Source organism: Dromiciops gliroides, chromosome 2, assembly GCF_019393635.1.
Source record: "Dromiciops gliroides isolate mDroGli1 chromosome 2, mDroGli1.pri, whole genome shotgun sequence".
In the NCBI taxonomy this organism is placed as follows: Eukaryota; Metazoa; Chordata; class Mammalia; order Microbiotheria; family Microbiotheriidae; genus Dromiciops; species Dromiciops gliroides.
The window spans coordinates 147,125,689-147,144,845 of record NC_057862.1 but is presented as its reverse complement, the minus strand read 5'-3'; the positions used below and the strand labels follow the sequence as shown (position 1 = coordinate 147,144,845).

The 19,157-nt window shown below is 39.7% G+C and overlaps 1 protein-coding gene across 1 annotated transcript in view; it reads left to right on the top strand.

Annotated features, from left to right (window-relative positions):
* The first annotated feature begins 17,969 nt into the window (after positions 1 to 17,969).
* Positions 17,970 to 19,157, top strand: part of HERC1 (HECT and RLD domain containing E3 ubiquitin protein ligase family member 1) — a 219,291-nt gene continuing 218,103 nt past the window's right edge. Inside the window, 1 exon segment of the mRNA XM_043980938.1 lies at positions 17,970 to 18,201. The gene's annotated coding sequence lies outside the window, so the exon portion shown is untranslated.

Here is a 19,157-nt window from a genome sequence, read left to right as displayed (position 1 = left end):
TCTACATTTAGGGATCCGGATATGGCAAATGTTCTAGCAAAGAACGTGGGGTGGGAGAGGTCAGGCAGGTAAGAGGAAAGTCTGGAGTAAATCTGATCCTGAAAACCCAGAATGGAGGAAGTATCCAGAAGGAGGAAGTGTAACAGTGTCAAATGCTACATACGGAAAGGTTAAGAAAAAGGAGGGCTGAGAAAAGCTTATTGGATTTGGCAATTAAGAGATCACTGGTTACTTTGGAGAGAGCAGTACCAGTTGGATGAAAAGGTCAGAAGTCACATTATGAGAAGTTGAAAAGTGAGTAAGAGTGAAGGAAATGGATCCAACAAATGTAAAAAGCTCCCCTCCCTGTCCCCCGAGTTTGGTTGTAAAAGAGAAGAGAGACATAAGATGATAACTTAAGGGTATGTCAGAGTCTTGTGAGAGTACTTTAAAATTTCTTTTTCTTTTTTTTTTTTTTAAGAGTCAGGATTAAGTGACTTTCCCAAGGTTACACTGTTAGTAAGTGTATGAGGCAGGATTTGAACTCAGGTCCTCCTGACTCCAGGGCTGGTGCTCTGTGCCACCTAGCTGCTCTTAAATTTCTTTTTAAAGAATGTTTGTAGGCAGCAGCAAAGGGGTCAGTAGATTATGGAGAGGTAGAAAATCAGGTACAGAGATGGGGGATGATTGTGAGGACAATTTTCTAGTGAAGATGGGAAAAAATAGGATCAAGGGTATACATAAAGGTGTTAGCCTTGGTGAGGAGAGGGGCTACCTCTTCAGCAAAGACTGGTGTAAAGGAGGTGAAATGTGGGATAATATAAAAGAATTGTGAGATATAGTGAAGGGGATAAGAGGGGATGCAAGAGAATGGTTTCTATTTCTCAGTAGATTCAAGGTACTCAGATATGCAAGTCTGGGGGAAGAGGGAGGTGTGGGGAGGCTTGAGGGGTGTTTAGGGGAGAGTAAAAATATTAACTGTCTTTTAAATTACTCAACATATGAGAAAATTCATCTGTAGTTCTTGGTCCTTCTTGCATCTCTCTCTACATATTACTATCAACTCAGCAGTTATTAAAGGTCACAGCACCACTGAGGTGGTAGGTTCTGCCTGTATCCCCTCTTTTCCCTTAAGCACTATACCACCACATTCATTTTGGACATTTTGAATTGGATGTCCCAAGGACATTTCAAACTGGACATCTCTAAAACTGAACCCAGTACCTTTCTCCTCCAAACCCTCTTCTCTTCCAAACTTGCCTGTTGCTGTTGTAGGCATTATCATCCTTCCAGGCTCCCAGATTCAGAGCCTCTATTTTTTAATTTTTAAAAATTAAAAAAAAAATTTAATTTAAAATTTTTTCCAGATTCAGAACTTTAAATATTATCCTTATCTCCTCTTTCTTAGCCCCACATGTCCAATAAACTACCAGTCTTGTCATTTTACTTTCCACAGAATCACTTATGATCCCACCCCTTCTTTCAAATCACATAGTTACCTTCTTTAAGCCTTTATTGCCTCTTTCTTAGATAATAGAAACAACCTCCTAATTATCTCTGCTTCAACTCTCTCACCATCCTAATCTAATCCTCATGATGCCAAAGTGATTTTTCTTCTCTTTCTCTCTCTCTTTTTTTTTTTTTGGTGATGTAATTGGGGTTAAGTGACTTGCTCAGGGTCACACAGTTAGTAAGTGTCAAATGTCTGAGGTGGGATTTGAACTCAGGTCCTCCTGCATCCAGGGCCAGCGCTCTATCCACTGTGCCACCAGCTGCCCCCAAAGTGATTTTTCTTAAGCACAGATCTGTCATCTTCCTACTCAATCAACTCTTGTGGCTCCCTATTACATCCATGATAAAATAGAAATTCCTCAGTTTAGCTTTCAAAACCCTTCATAAGCTGGCCCCAAACCATCTTTCCAGGTTCCTTTTACATCATGGCCCTTCCTGCACCCTGTGATCCAGCCAAATTGGCCTTTTCTCTATCACCCATGATAGAGTGATAGAGAGATAGAACCTCCTGTTTCTGTGACTTGGCATTGTCTAGAATGCCTCCTCACTTCCATCTCTTAGAATCCTTCTCTTGAATTTCTTCTAGCTATAAAAGGATGCCACCTTCTACCTAAAGTATTTCTGATCTTCCCAACTCTTGGTGTGCTCTTCCCCAAACTACCTTTTATTTATTGTTTATGTATATATACTTATATGTGTACACATATATACACACATTTATATAATTTGTATATATATATATATATATATACTTATATATGTGTTCCATTATAATTTAGGTAGGGATTATTTCATTCTTTGTATCCTCAATACCTAGGACAATACTTGTACATAGCTTGTGATTAATAAATGCTCATTTGTCAGTTGTATCTCAAAGTACCACAGTCGGCTTGGGATTTAACCTTAAGTTTATTTTCATCCAAATGTGTACCTCTGGGGCAGCTAGGTGACGCAGTGGATAGAGAACCAGCCCTGGATTCAGGAGGACCTGAGTTCAAATCTGGCCTCAGACCCTTGACACTTACTAGCTGTGTGACCCTGGGCAAGTCACTTAACCCCAATTGCCTCACTAAAAAAACAAAACAAAACAAAAAAACCCAAATGTGTACCTCTTCTTTCTGAGGTTTCTGAAAAGGGAATGTTACTTGTTGATTGTCAGGGGCCTATTCATACCCTGGAACAAATCAATCATTTATTTATTTTTTATTTTCTTATTTCTTTAATTTTTATTTTTTGGTGGGGCAGTGAGGGTTAAGTGACTTGCCCAGGGTCACACAGTAAGTGTCAAGGGTCACACAGTAAGTGTCAAGGGTCTGAGGCCGGATTTGAACTCAGGTCCTCCTGAATCCAGGGCCAGTGCTTTATCCACTGTGCCATCTAGCTTCCCCCTAAATCAATCATTTTAAGGGGACTGGAAGAGTTGTAATAATGGCACCTAGTACATCATCATATACTTTTTTGGGTACCTAAAACTCAAGAGTTGAATGAGTAAATTAATCTTTCACTGATTGGTGGATTAAAAAGAACCCCATCATGAGCTAGAGGAAGCAGCAGTAAATGAGAAGCAAAATTACAGTTTTTTTTCTTAAAAGCAAATGTTAGGGGCAGCTAGGTGGCGCAGTGGATAGAGCACCAACTCTGGAGTCAGGAGGACCTGAGTTCAAATCCAGCCTCAGACACTTGACACTTACTAGCTGTGTGACCCTGGGCAAGTCACTTAACCCCAATTGCCTCACACACAAAAAAATTAAAAGCAGATGTTAGTCTGTCATTTAGTTTGGGATTAGGCTGCAGGTGATAGCCCTACTTTGTCAATTCTGTTAACTCTTGGCAGCTTTGGTAAGGAGAGGAGTCACGGGGCATTTGGTTGAGCTGTGAGTCTATCTGTTGGATTCCCAAGGTCAGCCCAAGTTTATCTTTTGATAACAGCCTAAGGCATTATATTTGTAAGAACTCTTCTACAGCAGAGTGGGCATTAGACTGAGGGCATTCACCCAGCACGAGACTGAAATAGAGTTCCAGACTTTCGTCTTTTTTCCTAAGAGCAAAAAATGTAATTGAAATCAGATCAGCGGATGAAAGAACATTGTGTGTCTGCGCCTGGCCTCTTTCTTTCAGCAGGCCATATCCGCTCTCCCTGTTTCAGTCAGGCTGTTTTTGTAATAAGTGGTTAGAGGACTACAAGTTCCCTTAAGTAAGTTATATCACTCAATGAGGATAACCGGAAGGTATCTCAATTGTAATGAATGAGATTAAAGACCTGTAGAAATGCTCCCTATAGTGACCTAGTTCAAGATAAGGTTTATAAATGTGCCGCTGACTAGATACTTTATAAATGTAAGCATAGAGGGCTGCAGAGCCTAGAGAAGGGAGCTAGACAATAAAAAATTATCAGTTGATTCCTCACTGTCTGAGACACACACACACACACATGCATGCAGTATCTGGCCCATTCCAGATACTGGAATAAGATGTACAGAAGGCATTCCTGGGAGGGAAGGTTACTCTGAAGAGACGAAATGACTGAAGAAAGTAATGATGCTTAACCTAAATGAGATATGGTTAAAGAAGCATGTAGTTTACCTGAAGGGTTGTCATGTAGAAGAAATTAGGGTTGTTCTGCAGTCCCCAAACTAGGAACGATGGGTAGAAGCCACAGCAAGGCAGATTTAATAACAATAGCAAACATTTATATAGTGCTTTAAAGTATGCCAGATGCTCTAAATAAATTATTTAATTTAAACCTAAAAACAGCCCTGGGATGTAGGTATTTTTGTATTATTGCCCCCATTTTACAGGTCAGGAATCTGAGGCTTGGAAGTTGAGACCTACCTATGATCACACAGCTACTAAATGTAAAAGGCAGGACTACAGTTTAGGTCCTTTAAGTTCAGCACTCTAGCCAATCTATTACACAGCTTCTCAGAGGAATTTCAGGGATGAGCAAGGAATATGCCTATAGATGCAAAGATGCCATGGAAGGAGTTCTTACATCGATAGGAAGCTGACTTGTAAGATGTCTTTTAAGTCTAAAATTCTATCAAAATAATTTATTTTTTAAAAATCTGGTGCTTACCCAATTAACCTTATGATTAATTATTTGATTTTCTAGGTACCTTGATACTAGAAAGGGGCTGCCCTGGATTATAGAAACAAGCATTCTGATCCTTGGAAAGGTATGATCCTTATTTTAAATTCATAGATTAGCATTCTGATTTGTTCATTATTTTCTTGGAATTTGGTTGGCTATAATCAATTATTCATGGGCTATATTTCTACACTGCCAATCCTAAAAAATTGGATTTTGAGAAGAATATTTTGGCAGCAGTGTGGGTACCTAGGTGGCGAAGTAGAGTGCTGGGTCTGGAGTTAGGAGCACTTAACTTCTTGAGTTCAAATCTGGACTCAGACACTTACTAGCTATGTGAGGCAAGTCACTAGGCAAGTCACTGAGCCCTGTTTGCCTTAGTTTCCTCATCTGTAAAATGAGCTGGAGAAGGAAATGGCAAACCACTCCAGTATCTCTGCTAAGAAAACCCCAAATGGAGTCATAAAGAGTCAGACAATGAAAATGACTGAACAACAATTGTGGAAGATATTATTCAAGGAAGAAGTGACCAGAAGTAGGATGACCAATTTGGAGGTTACTGAAGTAGTCCATGCAAAGGTAATAAAGGCCTTTTGAGTGGAAAGGAGCACAGTGCCTGGCACATAGTAGGTACTTAAAATATCTATTAACCAGTGTTTATTAAGTAGCATGTGAGAGATGCTAAATCTCAAAAGTCTATGCTTAGTAAGAATGATGTTTGTGGCTCTTGATGAGTATATAAGTAGAAGATAAAGGAAGTGGTAGTGTTGAAAAAATGATTAGGAATGGTCAGATAGCCAGAAGAGCAGTGTCATTGAAGCCCAAGGAGGAGAGAATGTATAGGAGGGGAGAGTGGTCAGCAGAGTTCAAATACAGAAAAGTCAAAGAGAAAATAATAAAAAATGAACAGTTTTCAGTTAAGTAATCAAAGCTATCTCTAGCCATATGGAAAAAAAGGCTCTAACACTATTGATTGGAGAGATGCAAATCAAAACAATTCTGGGGTACTACCTCATATCTATTAAATTGGCTAACAGGACAGAAGAGGAAAATGACAAATATTGGAGGGGTATATGGGGAAAATGAGACATTGACGCATTGTTGGTGGAGTTGTAAACTGATTCAACCATTCTGTAAGGCAATTTGAAACTATGCCTAAAGGGCTATGAAACCATGCATACCCTTTAATCTAGCAATACCACTACTAGGTCTTCATCCAAAAAAGAGATAAAAAACAAAAAGGAAAAGGACCTTTATGTACAAAAATATTTATAGCACCTCTTTTCTGGTGGTAAAGAACTGGAAATTTAGAGAATGCCCATCAATTAGGGAATGACTGCACAGATTGTAATATATGGTTATGATAGAATACTATCGTGCTATAAGAAATGATGAACAGGATGCTCTCAGAAAAACCTGGAAAGACTTATGTGAGCTGATGCAAAGTGAAATGTACTGTGTACAAAGTAACAGGAATATTTTAAGATGATCAGCTGTGAATGACTTAGCTATTCTAGCAATGCAATGATGCCAGAATTTGGAACTATGCCCAAAGAGCTATGGGACTGTCCATACCCTTTGACCCAGTGATGCCACTGCTAGGTCTGTGTCCCAAAGAGACCATAGAAAAGGGAAAAGGACCCAAATGTACAAAAATATTTATAGCAGTTCTCTTTGTGGTAGCAAAGAATTGGAAATTGAGGGAATGCCCATCAATAGGGGAATGGCTAAACAAGTTAAGGTATATTAATGCAATGGAATACTATTGTGCTGTAAGAAACGATGAGCAGGAGTTCAGAGAAACCTGGAAAGATTTAAATGAACTGATGCTGACTGAGAGGAGCTGAACCAGGAGAAAATTGTACACAGTAACAGCAACATTGTATGATGAACAGTGGGGATAGACTTGACTCTTCTCAGCAGTACGACGATCCAAAACAGTTTCAAAGAACTAATGATAGAGAATCTTCTCAACATCCAGAAAAAAGAACTGTGAATTATGAATGCAGATTGAACCATACTGTTTCTACTTTTGTACTTTTTCCCTTCTTTTTCTCTTGTGCTCTGATTCTTCTTTCACAAAATGACTAATGTAGAAATATGTTTAATGTAATTGTACATATAAAACCTATATCAGACTGCTTTCTGTCTTGGGGAGGAGGGAGGGAAGGGAAGGTGGGAGAAAAAAATTTGGAACTAAAAATCCTGTGAAAATAAATGTTGAAACCTATCCTTATATCTAACTGGAAAATAATAAAATACTTCTAAAAAAGAAAAGAAATACAATGATGCTAGAGAACTCTGGACTTATGATGAAAAATGTTATCTATCCCCAGATAAAGAACTGATAGTGTCTGAATACAGACTGAAGCATAATTTTTTGTTTTTGTTTTTTTTTTGTTGTTTTTTAAGTGACTCGCCCAGGGTCACACAGCTAGTAAATGTCAAGTGTCTGAGGTCGGATTTGAACTCAGGTACTCCTGAATCCAGGGTTGGTGCTTTATCCACTGTGCCACCTAGCTGCCCCCATGAAGCATACTTTTTTAAACTTTATTTTTCTTGAGCTTTTTTTGTCTGTTTTCTTTTACAGCATGACTAATATGAAAATGTTTTGCATGATTATACATGTATAACCTATATTGAATTGCTTGTCTTCTTAATGGTGGGGAGGAAGGGAAAAATTTGGAACTCAAAGTTTTAAATATGAATGTTAAAAAATTGTTTTACATGTAATTGGGGGAAAATAAAACACTAAATTTCCTATTAAAAAAGAAAAAAAAATAACCATAAATGTAGAGCTAGAATAGACATGTCATTCAGTCCAACCCTCTCATTTACAGATGACAAAATTGAAGCTGAGAGAGATTAAATGGCTTGTCCAAAGTCATACAGATGGTAAATGGCAGGGAGAGAATTTGAATACAGACCCTTGTGATTCCAACTTCATTGTGCTAGTCTTTCCACTGTCCCATGATAGATGAGAACTGAGGAAAAAATCATGGGGTTTAACAAGAGGCCCTAAGAGACCTTGGAGAAGATATGCTAGAAAATGGGCACTGGCTAAAAGGGAAAGGTGCAGAGGATACAACTTGCATGCTTTCTTTATTATGTGCCACCCTCCCCTTTGTTACTTTTTCCTGAGACTGCCAGAGGGAAACGAAGAGAGTACTGGCCCTCTGGGTTTTGTTGAGGTTCCATTGGTGGTGCTATTGAACACTACCAAGAACAGTTTTGTAGTAGTCATTTTTTGTTTTTACCAAACTTATTATTTTATTGGTGTAGGGAATGTCTGATTAGGAATTCCTTCTCCCAGTGAAGATTGGCACCTATTTTCAACTTATAGTCTTAGAGAGTTGACTGGGGTATAGAGAGGCTAAGTAACTTGCTCAGGGTCACAGCACTCCTAGGATATTTTGAGGCTTCTCCAATGTGGCTATATTCTATGATGTGGGAATCAAGTTTCTAATGTTATCCTCATAACATTAAATTTAAATTCGAGTTAATATTGAGCATATTGATGATGGGACCTTGGCCAACAAAGGAAGCTGACATTGGTGGTGGTAGTAGTAGAAGGGAGCTGAGCAGAGCTTGTTATGTTGCTAAATTGGGTGGCTTTTCTCTGTCTTCATCATCTTTAACCTCTGAAGCTTCTACTCCAAATGTAGCACATGGTCCCACATTCTAAAATATTCCTTGTGGCAGATTGTTCCTAGATACAGTAGGAGAAAGCAGGAAAGGTTGTGATTAGTTTCTAGGCTACCATTAAATGTATAGCAGCTCTTCTTCACAAAGAAGGTAGGTAGGAAGGACCTTTGGGAAAGTCAAAAGATTATCAAAAAGGAATCATATTAGGGGCAGCTAGGTGGCGCAGTGGACAGACCCTGGATTCAGGAGGACCTGAGTTCAAATTCGGCCTCAGACATTTGACACTTACTAGCTGTGTGACCCTGAGCAAGTCACTTAACCCCAACTGTCTTGCCAAAAAACAAAAACAAAACCAGAAAGGAATCATGTTCTTTGGGTTAGAACAATAGGTTAGGAAAAAGGGTCTGTGTTAATTATCCAGCTTGGATGTTGTTTTCTGGACCTCTCTCTGGGAACTTGTCTGCTCTTGCATATAATGAGAAATTATTCTGACCTTGTATATTTTCCTCTGTCCTTTCCAGTCCCGTCATTAACACCCTATTGAAACTCATTAAATCCATATCTAAACTATTTCAATAGCTTCTTTAAAGTTTTTTTTAAATGAGCAAAAGTTTATTTTCATTCCCATCTCTTCCACCCCATTAGAAAAAGAAAAAAGAAAAACAAAACCTTTGTAAGAAATATACATAGTCAAGTGAGACTAATTCCCACATTGGCCATGTCTAAAAAAAGGTATGTCTCATTGTATTGCAACAGCTTCTTAATACTATGTAGTGGAAAGATAATGAATTTGGAATCAGAATCCCTAGATTAAATTCCCAGCACTGTTTCTTACTACCTGTGTAAAATTGAGCAATTAACAAGCATTTTTTTTTTTTTTTTGCAGAGCAATGGGGGTTAAGTGACTTGCCCAGGGTCACACAGCTAGTGTGTCAAGTGTCTGAGGCTGGATCAGAACTCAGGTATTCCTGAATCCAGGGCTGGTGCTTTATCCACTATGTCACCTAGCTGCCCCCCATTAACAAGCATTTGTTAAGCATCTACCACTGTAATAACAAATACAACTGTATGTATACACAAAAATGAAACAATCCTTGCTCTCAAGGAGTTTACTAATTATATGAGAAGAAACAATTTGTACACATACAAGGAAATACAAACTATGTGCAACCTAAGTATAAGGTAATGGTGGGGAGGCACTAGCAGCTCCTGCAATCTGAAAAGGTCTTGTGTAGGGGGTAGCATTTGAGCAGATCTTCAAAGGAAGACAGGAATTCTAATAGATGGAGAGAATGAGCTAGTGAATTCCATGCATGGGAAGTAGCCTGTGCAAAGAGTTCTGGAGAACAAAGATGGAATGTTAAGTGTGAGGAAAGGGAAGTAGGCTGGTTTAGCTGGATAACAGAGACTGTGAAAGGGAGTAATGTGTGATTAGTCTGAAAAAAAAAATAGGCTAATGGGGCAGCTAGGTGGCGCAGTGGATAGAGCACCGGCCTTGGATTCAGGAGGACCTGAATTCAAATCCGGCCTCAGACACTTAACACTTATTAGCTGTGTGACCCTGGGCAAGTCAACCCCAATTGCCTCACCAAAAAAAAAAAAAAAAGGCTAGTACCAGATTCCAGCGGGCTTGAAATGTCAAATAGAGGAGATTGCATTTGGCTCTAGAGGCAAAAAAGGAACCACTGGAGTTTTCTGAGCCAGGGAGTGAGATTATCAGAGCTGTACTCTAGAAATAGAGAGGGACCAACTAGGAGGCAATTGTAATATAGTCAAAGCTAGATGTGATGGGGACCAAATTAAGGTGGTTATAATGAATGGAGAAAGGACTCAATACAAAAGAAGTGAAGGGAGAATCAAAAAAATATGGCATCTGACGTGGGGTGGGTGAGGTTGAGGAGTTGAGAATAACTGTTGGATTACTAAAATGATGGTGGTACCCTTGACAGAAATAGGGAAATCAGTGAGAGTGTAGATTTGGAAGGAAGAATGAATTCTATTATCCAAACGTGTTGAATTTGACATGCCTGTAGGATACCCCAATGGAGGTCTCCAGTAAGGACTTGGTGATGCAGGCCTGGAACTCAGGAGAGAGATTTGGGTTGGTTATATAGATATTGGCCATGAAAAATGATGAGAAAGTGTAGAGAAAGAATAGAAGAATAAGGCCCAGAAAAGACCCTGGAGGGGTGCATTCAAAGTTAGGGTATGGGGCATGGATCATGATACAGTAAAGGAGATGAAGGACTTGTCAGGCAGTTAAGAGGAATACCAAGGAATACCAAGAGGCAATAAGTGTCACAAAAATCCAGAGAGGAGGGGCAAGACACTTAACTTTCTATGGGGCTCAGTTTCCTGATCTGCAAAATCAAGTGCTTAGACTAGATGATCAGTGGTTCTTCATTTTGACAGAATAAATGATCTTGACGTAATAAACAATAATAACGATAATAGCACCTACTATGTACCAGGCACAATATACCAGGCACTTTACAAAGATTATTTCACTTGTTCTTCAAAACAACTCATTTAAGGTCCTCCATAATCTTGCCTCAGTCTACCTTCCAGCCCTATGTCCCCAGTCCTTGCTAATAATAATTATCTTGTCCAGTTTGACTGGTTCATTTACTGTCTTGTAAACATACTGATTTATCATCTCTTTGGGACTTTGTTTATAGGGTTCCTCTCATAAAGTCAAATCATCTTCCTTTTCCTTTCTTCTTCAACCTATCAAAATCAATTAAGATTGAGCTCAAATCCTAACCTCTCTGGAGAATACACCATCATCAAGCATGCTGTAATGATAACTACTTCCTCTGAATCTTGCTAGCATTCATGTTCTACATTACTCATTTTGCATTTTGCATATAACATATATTTTTAGTATATTATGAGAGCAAGTAGAGCAGTAGCAAATAAAGTGCTAGACCTGGTGTTGGAAAGACCTGGGTTCAAATTCTACTTCTAAAAATTACTAGCTCTGTGATCTTGGACAAGTCTCTCTTTTTTCCATTTTATTTACTTTTCATAATAAACATTTTAATTTAAAATTTTGAGTTCCGAATTCTATTCCTCCTGCCCTCCCTCCCCTCCTCACTCCATGAGGCAGTAAGTAATCAGATATAGGTTATACATGTGCAATTATGTAAAATATTACCATATTAGTCATTTCGTACAAGAAAATTTGAATAAAAGGAAGAACTGGAAGAAATAAAGTGCATGCATCAATCTGTGTTCAATCAATATCAATTCTTTCTTTGTAGGTGAATAGTATGCTTCATCATTAGTCCTTTGGGATTGTCTTGGATCATTGTATTGCTGAGAATAGTTAAGTTATTCACAGTTATTCATTGAACAATAATGCTTGGACAAGGGACAGCTAGATGGCTCAGTGGATAAGCACCGGCCCCGGATTCAGGAGTACCTGAGTTCAAATTCGGCCTCAGACACTTAATAGCTGTGCGACCCTGGGCAAGTCACTTAACCCCAATTGCCTCACCAAAAAAAAAAAAAATGCTTGGACAAGTCTCTTAACCTCCATGTGTTTCAGGTTCAGCTCTCTAGGATTTAGCAGCTAAGTCACAGGTGGTTGAAGTCTGCCTTTGTGCAGGGAGTTCCTACGGTTATGTGTCCAAGTCATGGATTTAAAGCCAGAAAAGACCTTAGAGGTCACCTAACCCAATTCCCTGTGTGTGTGTGTGTGTGTGTGTATGCACACACATAAATAATACATGTATATGTTATATGTTTATATGCATATACACACATATATTACAAATAGGGATGGGAACTATGATTTTTTTGGGTATAGGTAATTCCTGGGCAAGGAAACACCATTAATGCTACCTTCTTTATAACTTATCATCTTAGTTTCCTAGAGCAGAGATATCAAAACAAGAGGCCTACATGAAGGCTACAACATTACTGAGTAGGGCAAAACAATTCCGAAGGACTTAGGATGAAAAATGCTATTTAGAGAAAGAACTGATGGAGTTTGAATGCAGAATGAAGCATACTTTTAAAACTTTATTATTCTTAGGGTTTTTTTGTCTGTATTTTCTTTTGCGACATGGCTAATATGGAAATGTTTTTAATGACATTTATATAATCTATATAAAATTGCTTGCCTTCTCAACATGGGGGGAGGGGAGAGAGGGAAAAATTTGGAATTCAACATTTTAAAAAATAAATGTTAAAATTTTTGTTTGCATGTAATTAAGAAAAATAAAGTGAAAATTAAATGTGAAAAATGTAATGGGGAAATATTTAACAAAATAAATAAAAGTATAACAAAACATAGATAATATTATGTCATGGTTTTCTAAGTCAATGTGCCCCTGCAGATTTAGCAAAATAAATAAAAATGCAATAATACATAGATAATATTACATTGTGGTTTTCTAAGTCAATATGCCCCTGAAGAGATTCCTTTGTATGATTTAGTGGCTTTTATTTCTATTTGAGTTTGACTATACTTGCTTAGAATACCAAGACATTAAGTTATTTGCCCAGGGTCACATAGCCAATGTGTATCAAAAAAGACTTGATCTCAAGTCTTTCTGGCTTGGAAGTTAGTGCTTTATATACTATAACATGTTGCCTCTGTATACATACATACACACACTGTGTAATTTTTAAAAATTCAATTTTTAAACAACCTGTAGTATATGATTGTGACAGAATATTATTGTGTTATAGGAAATGATAAGCAGGATGATTTCAGAAAGGCCTAGAAAGACTGACATGAACTGATGTATAGTTAAGTGAGCAGAACCAGGAGAAGGTTGTATACAATGACAGCAATACTATTTGATGAAGAACCGTGAATGACTTAACTATTCTCAGCAATACAATGATCCAAGACAATCCCAAAGGACTTTTGATGAATCATACTATCCACCTCCAAAGAAAGAAGCGATATTGATGGAACACAGGCTGAAGCATGCTATTTTTCACTTTTTTCTTTTATTTGAGTTTTCTTGAACAAAATGACTAATATGGTCATGTTTGACACAATTGTACATGTATAACCTATCTCTGATTGCTTACTGCCTCTTGGAGTGGGGAGGGGAGGGAGGGCAGGAGGGAGAGAATTTGGAACTCAAAACTTTAAATAAAAATGTTATTATTTTTTAAAATTCAATTTTATTGTATTTTCAGTTTAAAATTCTCTCACTCAAACCTCTTCTTTTTCCCCAAAACAAAACCTATTAAAAACACATGGTCACGCAAAACAAATCCCCGTATTAGCCATGTCCCCAAATCTGAAAATATGCTTCAGTTTGTGCTCTCAGTATACCACTACATCTCTATCTAGAGGTGGATAGCATGGTTCATTATGAGACCTGAATTTTAGTTGGTCAATATGTTGATCACAGTCCTCAAGTCTTTCAAAGTATCATCTTTATTGTTGTTATTACATTAATTGTTCTCCTGGTTCTTCTTATCTCATTTTGTATTAGTTCATACAAGTCTTACCAAATTTCTCTTCATTATTTCTTATAACACATTCATATACTGTAACTTGTTCAGCTGTTCCCAAATTGATGGGCATGCCCTCAATTTCCAATTTTTTATTACCATGAAAATAGCTGCTATAAATATTGGGTGTGTCTGTGTCTGCGTATATGGATATATGTGTGTGTGTGTATTTCTTTATATATCTGTATGTATGTGGGATGGCTAGGTGGTGCAGTAGATAGAACAATGGGCCTGGGTCAGGAAGATTTATCTTCCTGAGCTCAAATCTGGCCTCAGATACTTACTAGCTGTGTGACCCTGGGCGAGTCATTTAACTCTGTTTGCCTCAGTTTCCTCATCTGTAAAATGAACTGGAGAAGAAAATGGCAAACTACTACTCCAGTATCTTTATCCAGAGAACCCCAATTGGGGTCAGGAAGAGTCAGACGCTATTGAAAAAATGACTGAACAACCACATATATGTATGTGTGCACACATACATATCTATTTAGGGGTATAGTGGTTTTGCTGGATGAAAGGACATGGGACAGTTTAATAGCTTTTGGGGCATGGTTCTAAATTGCTTTTTAGAATGACTGGACCAGTTCACTGTTCCACCAGCACTGCTTTAATATATCTATTTTCCTAAACCCCTCCGTGATTTGTCATTTTCATTTTTTGTCAATTTTGCCAATCAGATTTTTATTTGTAATTTTCTAAATGATTAGTTTTTTTGAGCATTTTTATATGGCTACTGATAGCCTGAATTTCTTCCTCTCAAAATGACCTAATCATATCCTCTGGCTATTCATCAATTGGGGAATGGCTCTTATTCTTATAAATTTGACTCAATTCCCTACATATCTTAGAAATGACTTTTCTCCCTGACCTTCCTTAACAGTTTTGCTTCTTTACTAATCTCTCCTTTAATCTACCCTCCCTCTTATTCCCCACCATTCTTTTACCCCTACTCTCTCCTGTTTCCCTCTTGATTGAAAAGTATATCTGTATCCAGCTCTGCATATGAGTATTTTTCTATTCTTTGGCTACTTTAGATGAGAGGGAGGTTCAAATGTCACCCACTCACTCCCCATCTCTTCCTTGTACAGAAATCTACTTTTGTGCCTCAAAACTGCAGCTGACCAATTTGTTGAAGTTATATGTGAATCTTCATGAAATTCATGTGTCATGATTTAATGTACTGCTCATATGTAGATTTTAAATGTACAGTTGCTCTTTTCTTCTGACAAGACCCATCTAACAAAGGGGTCCTTTCCTCTGTACACGAATGTGCTTCCCTTTTTAGCTCTGAACAGTTATGCTCCCACACAGTCACCTTAGGCCTTTCTGGGTTCTTTTCACATCTTTATCTCTGTCCTGACTTTATTTTCTAAAAAAAAGAAAAAAAACCCCACCCTATATCTTTTGTTGATTTTTCTTTTCATCTGCTTGGTGCTTCCCTGGCAAGGTATAAAACCATAGAATATATGGGATAGAATAGGAGAAGTGATATAGGATAATGGACTATGTCCAGTTTGGGCAAATTGGAGTTAGGATTTGGAGATGGGTAGCAGATGGAGATCTTTGTTACTGGGAGCATTATATCTCCCACCTTCCTGCCTTTACACAGGGGGTCCAGTATGCTTCTGATTGTTACCTTCACCTTTTGGTGAAGCTTCCTTTAAAGCTTATTCCAGGTGCAACTGCTATTAAGCCTTTCCTGATTCCCCCTTGTTATCTCCTTCCTCAGATAATCTTCTATTTACCTGTTTACATATCACAAAACCCAGTAGAAGAGAAACTCTCTGAGTAAAGAAACTCTGTGTGTGTGTGTGTGTGTGTGTGTGTGTGTGTGATATCTGAGCCAAATCACACTGTGTGGACTTCACAGTTAGTAATTTTTTTTTGTGGGGGGCAATGAGGGTTAAGTGACTTGCCCAGGGTCACACAGCTTGTATGTGTCAAGTGTCTGAGGCCGGATTTGAACTCAGATCCTCCTGAATCCAGGGCCAGTGCTTTAATCCACTATGCCACCTAGCTGCCCTCCATAATATTTTTAAAAAGTTGAAATCTAGTTAAAATGACAATAGGGGAGAAAGAGGGAGAGGCCTAGGAGTTGTAGAAAAGGGAAGGGGATTCTTGATGCCAAATATATTTACCAACTGCATAATACTGTTTTGCTTGCTTATTTCCTTTCCCCTTTCATCTCCCTCCAAATTGGGTTGAGAGAAGAATAATTTATCTGTTGTTTTTTTTTTTGCATAGATGTGTATATGTCTATCTAAAGGGATACCTTATCTATACTCAAAAGAACAGAAAATGTAGCTTATAAATTCAAGAAAAAACACAATAAAATGAATTAAGGGCAGTCTGTTAGAGCATAGTACATTGTAGTAAACACTTTGTAAGCAAATGCTTACTGAATGTTTAATGAATGGAATTACCAATCATTTACCAAATTATATAGATGATGGTACTTGGATTAATGGTCTTACTTTTTCTGTCTTTTCTGTCCCTGCTCCCCATTTTTGTTCAGTCATTTTTTTCAGTCATGTCTGACTCTTCATGACCCTATTTGGGGTTTTCTTGGCAAAGATACTGGAATGGTTTGCCATTTCCTTCTCCAGCTCATTTTATAGATGAGGAACATGAAGGAAACAGGGTTAAGTGACTTGCCCAGGTTCACACACAGCTAGTAAGTGTCTGAGGCCATTTTTGAACTCAGGAAGATGAGTCTTCTTGACTCTAGGCCTGGCACTCTATCCACTTCACCACATAGTTTTCCCCCCCAATTATATTATCTTAATAAAAAATAATGAGGTACAGGCAAAGATATTAATAACATATGAAAGGTACACACATAATATAAAATATTATATAAAAGATATACATAAGATGCATAGAGAATAATTTATATATAAAATATATTAAGTGATCCAGATATACACATGTACTTTCTAGTAGGTCCTGTCCTTTTTTTGAACATCTATGGCACATACTATCTGTACAATGTGTTTAGTATGGTATTTTTTTATTATAGTTGTTGGCCTCTATAGTTCCTTCCTATTCTGATTTTACAAAAGTGCTTTGTAAACCGTAAGGTGACATATAAATGTAAGCTATTATTACTATTAGATTTCAAGCCTCTGGATGTTGATGATGCACCTTTTACTATGTACATGTCTCACCCATGGGCTCAGTACATACTACTGTACATAATAAAATGGCCAACGATATTTGTTGAATGAATGAATGAATGGGTAGGTAGGCAAGTAAAATGACTTATTGTTTATTGATCAGAAGAAAGAAGTGTACAGAAAGGAAAGTGGAGTCAACATTGGAGAGAGTGTTATGATCACAGGATGCAAGTCCTTTAAATAGTCATCTGCTAAGTACTCTGTAATAGAAAAGAATTCCAAGAAAGAGAAGGCCCTGTTCAATGGGTTCTGTCTTCCTTTTGCCCACAGCTGGGTGACAAGATAGAAGTAGGTCAACTGAAACACTTGAATGTTGTTGAACTTGACCAACCACAGGTTTTTAGCCCTGTGAGATGGCAGATAAGAGAGTTCAAAAGGCTGCGTGAGCCAGTTAGAGATAAAGAGGTGTGGCTCCCGATATTTCCGGCCAGTTGTCAACTTTTTTTCTGCTAGAGAGCAAAACACGTGTGCTCTTGGTTTAGTCTGAAGCATTTGCACGGGGGTTAATGGCCTCGAGTCTGGTAGTGTTCCCTTATCTAGATAAAATTTAGTCAAGTGGGTGGCATGATGTCTCTCCTTCCCCCCCATCAAAGATCTGGAGACAGAAGGTAGTTTGCTAGCCATCCTGGTTGAAGTGAGGAATATGTACTCATTTGGTACATTGTAATATCCGTGACTATGCAACTTTCGGGCAATTGTGACTTATTGGTGGTGGGGGGCTGGGAAACAATTTTTTTTCTTTTCTTGGTGAGTTAGGAAAAGTGAGACGAGGTCTCCTTGATGGCAGATGGAGTGTGCTAATACAAGCAGCTTTCCAAAGGAAGACAAAGAACAAGGTGGGTGTGTTAGGCATGCAGTGTGAACTTGGCATTCTGTTTTTCCCTCCTCCTCCTCCTCTTTCCAATTAATTACATTTCCATTCACCCTTCTACCTCCTGCCTCTTTCCTAGGCTTCCACCTCCTTCCCTCTCTCCTTCCCTCCCCTCCCCATCTGGACCCGAAGTGCTGAGGTTGGGGGGAGGGGAAAGGGGAGGCGAGAGAGGGCTCCAGGCTGCGCGAGAGTTCCACCCAAGTCCCGCGAGACTCACTCGCCGCTTCTTACGTCTTTCCCTTTGACAAGTCGCCGCTGCTGCAGCAAAAATAAAGGACGCGGCCGCTGCTACCGCTGCCGCTGCCGCTGCCGCCTCGGAGCCGGAGCCGGAGCCGGAGTCGGAGCCGGAGTCGGAGCCGGAACCGGAGCCGGAATCGGAGTCGGAGCTGGAGCCGGAGCCGGTGTCGGCTCCTTCCACCCAGCCCCGCCAGCTCCCGGAGCTGTTCACGGTAACGCCTCCTACCTCTTCTCGGCTCTCCCTGCCTGCCTCCCGCGCCTTCGGGAAGGGTTGGCCGGGGCTGTGCCGGTCCTGACCCGCCGCCACTGCCGCCACTGCCGGCGGGTGTCCCCCTGAGGGTGGGGAGTCAGGGGCTGGGGGCGAGGCCTGAGGGGGCTCCTCCCTGGGCCCGGCAGCAGCTCCTTGGACTCTCTCTTGTCTACCCCCCCCCCCCACACCTTTTCTTCTTCCCGGGGCCGTTCGGAAGCCTTATATCACCCCGAAGCTTCCCGGGTTAACCGGCAAAGGGACCCCATTCCTATCCGTTTCGCCCCAGCTGTTGGGTGGGGGAGTCGGGGTGTCGCGCCTCTGATCTCCCTCTCCTTTTCTCCTTCCCCTCCCCACCCTCCCCCTTTATCCGCTAACGAGCGCCCCTCCCCCCCCCCCCCGCCCCGGTCCTCTGGGAGCCGGAGGAGCAGGAGGGCGGCGGCCCGAACCTCTCCCCCGGGGCTGATGCTGGGGTGTGGATGGGGGAGAGGGAGCACCTCTACCAGCCCCGGCTCCCGCTTTGTGGGGTGGTGAGTTCTAGAAGGAGTTTGGGGTAACGTGGGTCTTAGCTGCCTTTGGGCTTTGCTCTTAACTGGGTAAAACTATATCATATTCTCCCCCTTTATTATTATTATTATTTTTAAATAACGCCTCTCCGACTAGTAGGTGAAGTTAAACGCAGTATCCAACCCTGCATATGTTGATAGATTTAGAAATGGAAGGCACCCTTAGAGGCCGGTCCAGCATGATGGAGATGGTGCTGTTGATAGTCGAGTCCCAGGGAATATTATGTAGATGGTGCATTTATGGGTGGGAGGTGGTTGGGCAAGGGGGCCAGGCTACAGGTGCGCTTTTTTTTTCTTCCTAGAGGTTATGTAAAAGACAGGCTTATTCATCCTAAAATGTAAGTGAAACATAGGA